Below are 13,867 nucleotides of genomic sequence, written 5' to 3' on the forward strand. Positions count from 1 at the left end.
AACGATGCATATTTGACCTAAATCGGATCATTCTAACTATGCTAAATAAAGCATTCAATTTCATGCAAAAATAATGGATTTCTTTTTACTACACCTTATATTTACACTCTCACAATTTTCCACATGTATGGTTTTATAGGTTAAGAATAGCCAAACAAAATACTATATATGTCAAATCATCACGCGTAAGAACGTATGTGTGGCACCATCTGTTAGGAAAATCCGCATTTCATAAATATACACCTGGTATAAGAATCATGCACCTTCGAGGACTACAATCAGATATTGGTTCAATGAATTCAAGCGTGGCCGAACATTTGTTTTTGATGAAGAGCGTCCAAGTCGTCCGATTGAGGTGACGGAGAATATAGTCAACAAAATCCATGATTTCGTGTTAACAGACCGGATCAGAGAGATTGCTGATATTGTAAATATCTCAATTGAACATGTACAAAATATCCTACACAAAAAATTAGGCCTGAGAAAGCTATCGGCGAGATAAGTGCCGCGTTTGCTCACAGTGGAACAAAAACGGAATCGCATGACAACTTCGGAGCACTGTTTAGACATGTTTAAGCGCAATACGAAAGAGTTTCTGTGGCGTTTCGTCACTGTTGACAAAACATGGATCCATCACTACACGCTAGAAACGAAAGAACAGTCAAAACAGTGGACTTCATCCGGCGAATCTGCTCCAAAGTAAGCAAAAACGGTTTCAAAGATGGCTGGAAAAATCATGGCTACTGTTTTTTTGGGATTTGCGAGACATCATTTTCACCGACTATTTGGTGAAAGGAAGGACAATCATGGGGCAGTACTATGCTGATTTATTGGTCCGATTCGACGCTGAATTGAAGAGAAAACGGCCCCATTTGGCGAAGAGAAAAGTGCTCTTTCACCATGATAATGCATCGATTCATTTGTTGGAGAGATTTCGGGAAGGATCTCGAACGGTTCTAGAATCCTTCTAGAAATTTCTCCGCGTTAGAAGATCTAGGCTGTCATGATCTTTGCGACAGCTGCACAACGAGCACATTTTTTTTGTTATTACCTGGCAAGCGAGCCGCGGTTGCTAAGGTAACCGCTAAACCGAAATACGCTTCCGCGATTCGGCAAGCGGCACGCGCGAGAAATCGCCGTGCTCGCATATTGCCAAATTAGGAAATATAGCGAGATCCCGTTACCGAATCTGCGATCGCGACCAATCATCGCACGCGAGTTCGGCAGCCAGGCGCTCATTTCGGGTAACCGTTGTTATAGGACAGTCAGTTCGAGTCGCGGTTTGCAGTCGATACAAAATCGCTACGTACAGCTCTCGAAAACACAGAGCTTGGAAGTCTTGTCTCTATCAGGCCGACTCTTCTCAGGGTGAGAGCTGTCTATACGCGTGTGTCGAAGCGAATTTATTTCGCTCTCCTCGATAGATAGTGCGGAAATTCCGTCTGCTTCCCAGATTCAACACTTTTGAGCCACTGATTCTCGGGTTCAAAGACGAGCCACCTGGAGCCGAGGTCGTGTCGCGCTCAGGTAAAAATTTTTAATTGTAGTTGCGGACGATCCAAGTGGAAAGAGAAGGTCTGTTCATCGGTTCTCGCGAGCGCGAGCACCAGGGTCCGCGGAAGATATCCGTTGTCCAGACGCCGCGTTCAAGATATCCGACCGAAGAGCGTGCGAGTAACTCTCGTCAAGATCTTCGTCGTAGACGACTGACCAGGCCAAAGATGTCCGTGTCGTCAGCCGAACCGACGACAGGCCAAGTGTGACGTGTAATTGAAATAAACGTTAATTTTTCTGTCACCTTCTCGTTTATTTATTCCCGCGTGATCTCACTCATCTTTACGCTCCAGACGCCTTGCGCTAGGCGGAACCAGCATTCATCGGTCGACTCGATTGCCTCGAGTCGGATCCGTAACATATTAGTCCTTCGAGCCGTATTCGGCGCATAAGAGTGACGGGTGGGTAACACGTGAATCGCAATGGGCAATCGGCGATATGATTGAGCCTCTCCAGCAGTAGCAGCTGCAAGTGCAGCGCTCAATCGAACGATATCTCGAGAATTTTAAAAGGCTCGAACGGAACAATTTGACTCCGGCGAGAGTCAGATCCAGGATTTCGACGCTTGGGGATCTCTGGCGGCAATATCAGGACGAAAACGCGGCTTTGCTTTAAGCCACAATAGTCACCGCTCGTGATTCGACTTCATACCTCACCGAGAACTTCTACGAAAAGACGAGGAGCATTATCACGGCACTCTGGACTACATGGCTGAGGTATTGAAAGAAATGGAGCCCCCTGTAAGTCTTACCAACGACTCATTGAACGCGTTGCATGGTCGTTCTGGTACCGCCGCGGTATCTTTAGGACAACTGCCGCCGATCAAGCTTCCTCTATTCGACGAAAATTTCGATGACTGGAAGCAATTCCGCGATCGTTTTACTGCTCTCATCATTCGGAATCCCGATCTCGGTAATTTCACGCGAATGTATTTTCTCGTATCCTGTGTAAAGGGACGAGCGCTTGAATATATCGGGAATATCCTGATGACTGCCGCAAATTTCGACCACGCGTGGCGAGCGTTAACTGTGCGTTACAAAAGAAAATCGCGTTTACAATTGCACCTGTCGAATTTGCTGGGTCTTCCGGTTGTCTCGCGGGAATCCGCCGCTGAGCTACAAGTTCTTCGCGATAAGGTGAACATCGCCGTCACTTCATTGAACAATCTTCCACGCACTCAGAGCGAGTTGTAAAACGATATGCTAGTCCATATCGTCGTTCAGCGTCTCGATCCTGTCACGCGCAAAGCGTGGGAATTAAAAACAGCCGACGGCGATGAGCCACCATCGTTTGAATATCTCAATCAATTTTTTGCGTGTAGAACTCGTGCGCTCGACGAGTTAAACAGTGTTTCCGCGATCGGAACTAATAAACGAGCTTTCAATCCTCTGAAGATAAGCGTTGCGATTGTGTCTTCGCGTAAGTGGCGCAATGCCCGATTTGCAAATCGCGTTATTATTTTAGTTTGTATCCATCGTTTATGCGCGGAACGCCTAGCCAGCGTCATGAGCTTGTGAAGAAACATGGTTGATGTTTCAATTGTCTTAGTCAAAGTCACTCAGTGCATGAGTGCAAGAGTAAATATTCGTGTCGCATTTGTCCCTCACGACATCAGACCACGTTGTATGCAAGCTCGGGGCGCGGTGAGGCGTCAACTATCAAGCAGCCCGACGGCTCGTCGATTCCTCACTGTGAGGACAAAGCTAAAATTCAATCGTTATTGGCCTCTCAAAGCAAAGGCAGATGCTCACAGGTCCTTCTAGCAACCGCGTTGATTCGGATCAACGGGGCCGACAGAAGTTCGATCGAGGTTCGAGCTTTAATCGATCAGGGCTCTGAAATGACTTTCATATCTGGAAGTTTGGCTCAGGCCTTGTGAGTGAAGTGATATCGCATGCCGACGGCAATGTCAGCCGTCGGCTGCGTGCATGCTGGCACAGTTCGTTATGCCGCTCGCGTATCGATCTTGCCGAGCGAGTCGCATTCTCCGATTTTGTCAACTTCTGCGCTAATTTTAGGGGCGTTAAGGTCTTACGCGCCGAAACGGGTTGCGAGTGTCTCATCGTGGTCGCATCTAGCGAATTTGTCGTTGGCCGATCCGGATTCGATGAGTTCGGAGCCGATTCACGTGATTCTTGGTGCCGATCTTTACAGTGATGTCATAGTCGAGGGTGTTCGTAAGGGGCGAATTGGGGCAGCCAATCGCACAGAATTCGATATTTGGATGGATAATTTCGGGATGCAAATTTGTTTCGCTCTCCGAGATAGACAGTGCGGAAATTCCGTCTGCTTCCCAGACTCAGCACTTTTGAGTCACTGATTCTCGGGTTCAAAGAAGAGCCACTTGGAGCCAAGGTCGTGTCGCGCTCAGGTCGAATTCTTAATTGTAATTGCGGGCGATCCAAGTGGAAAGAGAAGGTCTGTTCTCGCGAGCGCGAACACCAGAGTCCGTGGAAGATATCCGTTGCGCCGCGTTCAAGATATCTGACCGGAGAGCGTGCGAGTAACGCTCCGACGACAGACGGCTGACCCGGCCGAAGGTGCGTCGAAGATTTCCGTGTCGTCAGCCGAACCGACGACAGCTCAAGTGTGACGTGTAATTGAAATAAACGTTAATTTTTCTGTTACCATCTCGTTTATTTATTCCCGCGTAATCTCATTCATCGTTACGCTCCAGACGCCTTGCGTTAGGCGGAATCAGCGTTCATCGACTGACTCGACTGCCTCGAGTCGGATCCGTAACATCATTCGTCCGCAATCGCCACAGCAAAAGTGGTCGAATTACGCTACGAATTGCTGTCTCATCCATTCTATTCTCCAGATTTGGCTCTCTGCGATTTCTATTTATTTCCAAACATTAAAAAATAGCTTGGCGGAAAGCGATTCACATCAAACGAGGAAGTCATCGCCGAAACAGAGGCTTATTTTGCAGAGTTCGACAAATCATATTTTTTGGATGGTATTAATATAAAAACATTGGAATATCGTTGGATTAAGTGTATCGAGCTGAAAGGAGACTATTTTGAGAAATAAGTAAAAAAATTTTTTAAAATGCGTTTCCTTCTCTAACACAGATACTTATCATACAGCCCTCGTAGATATATTTTTTCTTATTTACCAGTATTCACTTATCGATTTATTAAGATAAACAAAGCAAAGATTGTTCCTAATTTAGAGATTCAGCTTATGTTTAGAAATCAGTCGACTTAGCTTTTGGTTCAGTCCGTACTAGATAAAGACCGAGCGTTATTCGGGACCTACAAGCATGCTCTCTTTCATCCCGCAACACTCAAGAGGTAACTCGCGTTCCAGGTAATATATATTTCAATGGTCTATGTATATACATCATTGTCTGGTGCACACTCGGTGCCGTGTAAAAACAAGAGCTCCCATTGGATATCGTTCACCATGTCCAGTGTATACCGGGCAAAAGTATTACGTGTAAAAGTATGGAAAGTGCAAACAATGCGAACAAATTTTACTGTTTACGTCATGTAAATTTGTAAACTTGCAGTGTATTTCAGGACGCAGTTTGAGTTACGTGCAGTACATTATAGCTCCTGCACACAGGACGCGGCAAAATTTGTCACGCGGTGGAAATTAGCAGGATAGTCAATTAACGTGCCACTTTTCCGTCATACCTTCTAGTTCTTACAGATAGCAGCACATTGATTGGCTATCGCGGCAAACGTTGCCGCGTCCTATACGTAGGAACCATTACACATATGTTTATTCCATAGACATAGTAAGTATAGACCAAGTATTCGCCTTTTTTTTTAGAAGTAGGGGTAGAGCACACGTAGAAAAAGACAGATGACAACTACTGCATCTCCTTTTCTCTCTATGTGCCTGCGCAATAAGATAAGTTACGTCTATAATCACATACACAGACTTGAGCCTATCCCCACCTTCTCATTAGAAAGACGAGGATACGGATCGTTGTCTTTTCTCTCGTTCTACGTTGATATAACATCTTGAACTTAACACTCTGTCTATACTTACTATGTCTATGGTTTATTCAGAATTCAACTTGCATGGAGTTGAAAAGTTTGCAGTGTGATATATTCGAGGAAATTGCAGTGAGACATATTGGGAGTGTGCATTAATTTTAAGGGATTTTTTGATAAAAATACGGCTTTATTGTAAAAAATGATTACAATTGATCATTCAAAATATTGTCCATCGTTAGCCACTACTTTTTCTCATTTTTCCCATCTGGTAATAGGTGGGTTCCACGTCGAAAGAACGATACATTTTTTGAGGCTATCCACGAATTGACCCATTTTTTGGTATCCTCCTAAGAATGGAAGCGCTGCTCAGACAGGCCATGAGTTATCGATCGAAATAGGTGGTAATCGGAAGGATCAATATCTGAAGAATACCGCGCGTGTGGTAGGACGTTCCAGTTAAACGCTTCTAACGTTTCCTTGATCGGTTTCGCAACATGTGGCCGAGCGTTGTCGTGCTGGAAAATCACTTTGTTGTATCTTTTCGCGTAATCTGGCCGTTTTTGCTTCAATGCTCGATTCAATTGCATCAATTGTTGTAGTGTTCCCCAGTGATGGTTTCGTTGGGTTGGAGCAACTCATAATACACTACACCCAGTTGATCCCACCAAATACAGAGCATGAGCTTGGCGCCATAAATATTCGGCTTTTCCGTCGATGTTGATGGTTCGCCTGGCCTGCATTTTTCATCATCCGTCACGATACAATACAAAAAACTTTTTCTTCTGTGTCATTGAAGCAACAATTCACAGATCATTTTGCGCCTTTCAACGTCCCTCGGCTTCAACTCGTACGGCACCCAATTTCCTTACTTTGAATCATTCCAATGGCCTTCAAACGTTTGGAAATCGTTGATCGATCAACATTTAATGATTCTGCAAGTTCTTCTTGCGTTTGACTCGGGTCTTGATCGAGTAAAGCTTCCACTTCCTCATCTTCAAACTTTTTCGGCTGGCCTGGACGTTCCTTATCTTCCGTGTTAAAATCAGTTTTTTTATAGCGTCGAAATCAGTACTTACTTGTTGAAATCGATGGAGTATAATCACCATAAGCTTCCGATAGCATTCGTTGACTTTCAGCAGCACTTTTCTTCAAACGGAAACAAAAAAGCAAAACTTCGTTTTGTTGGCACAAAATTCGACATATCAATGCTCAAAAAAACAATGTTGTTTACATTTCGGCAAAATGACACATACTGAAAACTAAGGCCACATGATGGTGCTTTGACATGAAGGTAGCAACAATATGGCCTGATGCGATATAGTACTGGTTACGCCATCTCTTGAAATTTTTTTTAAATTAATGCACACTCCCAATATTTGACGAATGTTATTTTCACGGATACTCATTTTGGTCTGCTAAGACTAACTTTTCAAGGATACTAGGATTTTCAAGGATAATAGGATTTTCAAGGATTTTCAAGAATACCAGGATTCAAGGATCAATATTTTCAAAGATACCAGGATTTTCAAGGATACCACATTGTTTATTTGCAAAAACGAAATTATGTAAATATAAAGTCAGATTTAAAATTATCTATCTCGCGCAAATTGTTGCATAAATTATCTAATGACAATTTTAAATTACAATCTTTTACTTTCGCCAGAATATAGTTATTCAAATTACTTGTCTTCCATTAACAAAAATATTGCCAGTACGTGTCGTATGCAAGTCGTGAAAACATAGAGGATGATAGAGCATCATGTTCTTCTTCCATTTCTTTTAATGTTTCTTATGTATTGTCTTCATCTTCTAGTAGATTGTCATCTTTTACTGAAACTTTAGCTTCTGGATTTGTTGATTCTAATTTAACACATTGCCAAGGAAATATTTTCTTAGCTTTTTTGAGAAAACATACCTACTTTGCCAATTTGCCCAAAGATGTAAGATGTTTGCTAAATACACCAAGGCATCATATTGTTTTATGCACAATTGAGCCAGGGGAATATATACATTTCGATTTGGAAATTGCACTTGTTGAAAGCCTTTGTAACGCTCCATTTGTACCTCGTATTGGAGAACTAGAACTCGATTTTAATACTAACGGATGTACCTTAGGTAAATCAGGTACAGTTCAAATTTGGCCAATTCAGTGTAGAATATCAAATTTACACAATGCAAAACCCATAGTTGTCGGAATATATAAAGGTACGCAAAAGCTAAATAATGCTACTGCTTTCTTTGAAAAATTTATTGCTAATGTAAAAACAATTTTGTCTAATGGAGGTATAAATTTTCGTGGCGCTTTAATACCAGTAAAATTAAGAGCCTTTGTAGTTGATGCGCCTGCTCGAGTTTTTCTTTTAAATCATTAAGGTCATACGTCTCATTATCCATGCTCTAAGTGCAAAGTTTATGCAGATCGATGGTCGCAATGTATTTCATGGTTTGAATCACTCTCTCCGTATATATGAAGATTATAGATTGCGCCGTGATCAAAATCACCACAAAAAGGGCACAAGCCCGTTATCAGTTCAATGTCAGTATCAATGGGGGTGGTTTCGCAAGTCCCTTTTGAATATATATATTTAGTATGTTTAAGTGTAGTAAAGAAGCTATTGTCTGCTTGGGAAATATTCACAAATATCGAAACTTTGTGTAAGATAAAATTCAAGAATTAGTGCTCACTTAAAAATGTTAATAGAATATTGTCTTACAGAATTTGCAAGACGCCCTAGATTATTAGATGTTTTTTCCAAGTATAAAACCACAGAATGTCGCCAGTTTATTTTGTACAGGACCAGTAGTACTCTACGGTAAATTAGATAATCATTTCTATAAGCACTTCTTGCTTTTACATGGTGCTATAAGGGCCTTGCTTTTAAATTCACCATCGGAGAAACAGCTGAGGTTCGCGGAACTTACATTAGAAAAATTTATTGTGCGATGTACTGATTTATACGGTTCAAATTTCGCTAGTTACAACGTACAGTTTGTTTTATCTGACTAATGCCTTGGTAATTTAGAATCATTTTCCGCCTTTCCTTGTAACCGCGACGTGTTATGTTTCGGATCGCTCGTCGGTTCGGGTTCGTGATAGGCGGAATAATTGAGAACCAGTGTTTCAATAATAATAATGAACAATATATTTAAATAATAGGCTAATAATTACAATATAGATATCAAATAATACGTGTCGACGTCGTTGGTTTTGGTCGTTTGTGTATCGCCTGTCAGAGGCTTGTTTGGACGCCGCACAGTGGGACGAATAACGTAAAAACCGCGACATGGGTCAAAATTTGAAGCATTCCCCATGGCTTTGCAATGCATTTAACTTTGGAGGTGACTATAGAAACAATGTTTAAGTGGCAAATACTTAGTTCTTCCATTAGAAAAAATCGGTAGCCAAAACTACGTCAAAATTGGCTGTTTTGTAGTATCAAGTTGGTAAAAAATGTACAGCTTTTCTTTTTTTGTAGATCATTTCTTTCAGTGTTGGAGTAAATTATGTGTGAGAAAAAAATATAAAAAAATTATTAGAACACTTAGTAGCCGGTATGTGCTTTTTTCCAAAAAAAATTTACTAGAAAATAGCTCCAGAGTCCTCCAAAAAACGGGATTCACAAGTTTTACCGTAGGTATGTATTAAGAGAAATACAAAAGAATCAGAGCCCACTTCGTCCTATTTCGTCCGTTCTTCATGTTTGAACAAGTGGCTTTGAGCGTCAGGGATTAGTTAGGTATTAAAAAAAACGATGACGTTTGTTTAATTTATTAACGTCATAGTTTAATTCCGTTCTTGGCCGTGAACAGTTCTTTTATCGTTCCTACAATGATCAAAACGAACCGCGAGTTGTTCTTAATCTTAAAAAGTCCCATTGAACCAAAAAACCCGCAAATTTTGAGGGATGAAATTTTGTCTAATGCACCCGCAAATGTCTCTCAGAGGGGCATTGAGCTCTTAACGGACTCATTCAGCACATTTTGTGTGCATTTGAAAAAAAGGTGGAAAGATTGTGGTTACAGGAAGCAGTATTTTATTGAAAAAAATGAAGCTTGGCTCAATAAAGCTTTTGAGTATCCCGAGGAATTTCTTCAGTCGCAACCATCTCCCATGGAATCCGTATATTTGTCCAAGCCCTTTGGTGATCTTTCGGATAGGCAGAAAATGCGTAGAGTCGAGGAATTGAAAGCAAGATACTCGGGAGAAGAATTGCTTTTTGCTGCAAAAATGAATTTGAGACAAGAAGGACACTGTGACAAAGCCAAAATTGTTGGTAAAATATTCGCACTTTCTGACGATTCTGAGGAGTTGAAGAAATTATTGAGCGTGGCAGGTGAAAAATCTGACGAGATAACATTTTCAAGTGAGAATGCCCTTGCTCTAATTACGTCCCTTAACCTTTCTAAGTCAAAATACTTAATTCTGAGAACTGCCACTATGGATGCAAGGTTAAAAATATTTCCCTCTTATTACCAGCTTTGTAAAACCAAAAAACAATGTTCTCCGGAAAATCGTGAGGTAACTGAGTGGGGAGCGAACGTTCCTCTTCAGGCACTGCTGGACCACACATCGTCAAGGATCCTTTCGCTCACTTCCATGAGTGTTGAGAACCTCTCAAACAGAAAGAATCTAAAGCTTATTTTAAAATGGGGATGTGACGGCTCATCTAGTCAGGCCCTGTATAAACAACGATTTTCGTTGAACGTTGGCAATAACGATGAAGACGACTCATCGTTGTATTTGACTACATTAGTCCCAATCAGATTGATTGACTCAGACGACTCATCAGTTATTTGGGAAAACTTGAGGCCGTCGTCAACACATTTTTGCAGACCAATAAAGTTTGTGTTCTGCAAAGAAATTCGAGAAATAATCATACAAGAAAATGAAAGAATGAAATCAGAAATTGCGTCGCTAACCCCTTCACAGATTAATCAAGTGAATGTGGAACATGAACTTTACATGGTCGATGGTAAAACCATTAATGTTGTGACTGAAACAAGTTCATCCATGCGCTGCTATTTGTGTGGTGCAACACCGACAATGATGACTTAAAGCGAATTGACACAAAAACTCCTAACGCGGAACACTATAGTTTTGGCATTTCTCCTCTCCATGCGAAGATACGGTTTTTCGAGTGCCTCTTGCATCTTTCTTACAAATTAGACTTCAAAAAGTAGTCAGCGAACACGGATTTGTATAAAGAGCAACCGTGACAAAGGAAAATGGAGATCCAGAAAAAGTTTAAAGAAAAACTAGGGCTCCATGTTGACAAGGTAAAACAAGGTGCTGGAACGTATAACGATGGCACGAATGTTTTTCAACGATCCAAAAGCAACAGCAATCATCACTGGGCTTGAAGAGGAGGTCATCAGAAGATTTGCAGTTATCCTTCAAGTGATTTCGTCCGGTAAACCAGTTTGCCCCAAAATATTTGGATTATATGCCCATCAAACTGCTGAACTGTATGTTAAGCACTATGGGTGGTATTACATGCCTCCAACTGTACATAAAGTGTTGATACATGGGGAAAAAATATTAGAACATTTTATCCTTCCGATTAGGAAATTCTCCGAGGAGGCCCAAGAAGCTCTAAACAAAGTTTTCCGACATTCCAGAGAGTTCAGAGCAAGGAAAATGTCACGGGCAGCAACGAACGAGGATATTCTAAATAATCTTCTTATTAGCTCTGATCCTAGAATTTCAACTCTGAGGTCACACCTCAGTCCGTTTCGAAATTCAATGGCCAACGATTTGTTCCCTGAAGCCCAAAGTTTGTTGCTTATTGCTAATACCCTCACCGAAGATGAACCTTATTCAAACTATTTGGACGTTTGGGAATCATTTGAAAACGTGGAAAAACAAGATTCAGTGTTGGACTGTATTGAAGATTATGAATTCCTAGAAGATACGGATAATACTCATATGATGGATGTTGTCTGAAGGGAATTGTATTATGTATTCATTGTTTCTAATTATTTGTATTATGTATGTTATTGTTTTCCTCAAAAGACTAATCCTGTTTGTAAATTTACATACATTTTTAAATATACATTAATTTAAATAATTCTTCCTTATTTGTACCTAAAAAGCATTATTTCATATTACGACAATAAATCGTACAAAGATGGTATTTTATGGTTTTAAACTTCTTCCCCATAACTCCTATCGCCATACTAACTTTACCAATCGATTTTGCACCAAAAAATACATAGAATACGACCCCCTCTAAAATTTTTGTACTCACATCACCGGATGAAAAAGCCATGTCCAGAGAATCGGCCGTTTCGTCCCACTGTGCGCCGTTTCGCGAGATGTGACGCGCGGTGCGCGGGACGCGAACGGTGTCAGTGTCGCGTATTCACGAGTTCGTCTTGTTGACGTTTCTTTCGGCGTCTTGCCTCTTTAATCGCGGTTGACAACTTCTTGCAGATTTTAGTTGCGCTTAGGAATCGTACAATGTCCACGATCGGTGAGACTGAAGCGTAGCTGCATGCGGAGTATTGCTTTAGTGGCGATCCCTTCAATCTCCTATCGCGGAGATTTGATTCGGTTCGGTGTATACGATGCGGCCGTCGGTCCTCGTACATGGGACCTTAACTTTTGGAGTTTCCTTTATAATTGAACGAGCTCGGCTCGTTCTGACACGATTTCGGATGCAGTAAAACGGTGCCGCGAACGCTTCTATGCGTCGCGGTAACGGAATCCGTCCGATCTCCCTTCTGGAGATCGCTCCCGATTATCACGAAGATCGTCTCGCGTTCCTGTGAGGCGACGACGGTATGATCCTAACACGGATCCTGAAGACGCGGTGTCGAAGCTACGCTGCAACGGAGCGTCACTTCGAATCGATTATGACGAGTCTGCTCGCGGCGGCTCGATCTGTAGTGATCTTGCTCGCTTTAAGGCGAAAGCGAGATCCAATTTGCGGTGTGGAAGGTGCGTGGAGCGCCCTTCCCGAGTGTCGATTCTAAGCCCTTCGGTGGCTCTGGAATTCGACGGATCGCGGAGTTTATCAGTGTCGGCGTTATGAATTCGTGAGCCGACGGCGGAGTAATTACAGTCGCCAATCGACGAACAGTAATCTGCCAGGAGCGGAGTAGAAACGAGTGTCGATGACACGAATTCGTGTAACGACGGCGGAATGATTACAGTCGCCAATCGACGAGCAATAATCTACCAGGAGCGGAGTTTGCGGTTCTCTTCCTCACAGCGGATGATCGGAATTGGATTTTTTTTCGAGAGCGGTAGATCGGATCTGATTCTCTGGCGAGAGCGGTCGATCGAATCCCCGATCTAACAATTCGCGGTATTTTATACTATGCGAATCACGAAGCTGATTGATTCGCTATTTACCGCGGTTGTTCGGCGGTTGCGCTATTTACAATTTTAGAGGACATGTTGTTCTTTCGCGGTTTTCTAATTCGCGTTGTTCTGCGTTTTCGCTTATTAGTAATGATCTATACGGATCGTTACACATACAATTCATCTTCTTAACCTATTTATTCGCCTATTTCTATTGGGGTTCATTTACAATAAATTATAGATTTTTACAGCAAAAGAGGAGTACACGGAATATCTTACAAATTTGCCTAATCGATCGGAAGTGCTACTTTATGCATAAATATTTTTATTTCAACATATTTTACATATTTTACATATTTTACATATTTTACAAGAATTGTTAGCATGCATTTTCTCGCTTCTGACGTCATTAAAAAAGAGATAGACAATGCAAGGAGCCAGGAACCTTAAAGAATCCTAAGTGTAAAGAATATGAATGTATAGTGTAACAAATTGTCAAGTGTGTGTGCTCACGCACACATTTTGAAGGAAAAAGTTGTTCCACAAAGTATTCATAATTACAGCTAAAACTTGAAATATATCGTATATATAAAAAATAATACCTTTCTTCATCGTTGGTAGATATATTGGAAATATTTTTCTCAACAGCTACACCTTCTTCGTATGTATCTAAATGGTAATATATATGTAGTATTAATATATTGTGACAATATATTCCCTTTGAAATCTTACAACATTTGTGTGAAAACATTTCTTTTTAATTTGCTTTATTTTTCATACATTTTGTTATCTTAATTCAAATTCCTCACCCTGTGCATATATATAAAACTAAAAAAATAATTTACTTACTGAAAGGTTTTAGATATCTTTTTATATGTTATTGTGTTCCACTTATCTGAAGGATTTGTTCTTTTTATGGCATCCATTATTGCATTTTTACTTAATAGTCACTTAAATGTATTACATTCCATTAGTCATGTCTGCGGTATTGTTGCAGACCATTCGTCCCACAGAACTACAACGTACATAGCGCTAAACAGCTTCTCCCCGAACAGCG

At 41.2% G+C, this 13,867-nt stretch overlaps 1 pseudogene; it reads left to right on the forward strand.

The window, feature by feature from the left end:
- The window catches only part of LOC116851969, a 1,841-nt pseudogene extending 284 nt beyond the window's left edge, over nt 1–1,557 (forward strand).
- The last annotated feature ends 12,310 nt before the right edge of the window (nt 1,558–13,867 follow it).

Source organism: Odontomachus brunneus, unplaced genomic scaffold (assembly GCF_010583005.1).
Source record: "Odontomachus brunneus isolate Ranch 3 - 2012 unplaced genomic scaffold, Obru_v1 Obru_scaffold_198, whole genome shotgun sequence".
Taxonomy (NCBI): Eukaryota; Metazoa; Arthropoda; class Insecta; order Hymenoptera; family Formicidae; genus Odontomachus; species Odontomachus brunneus.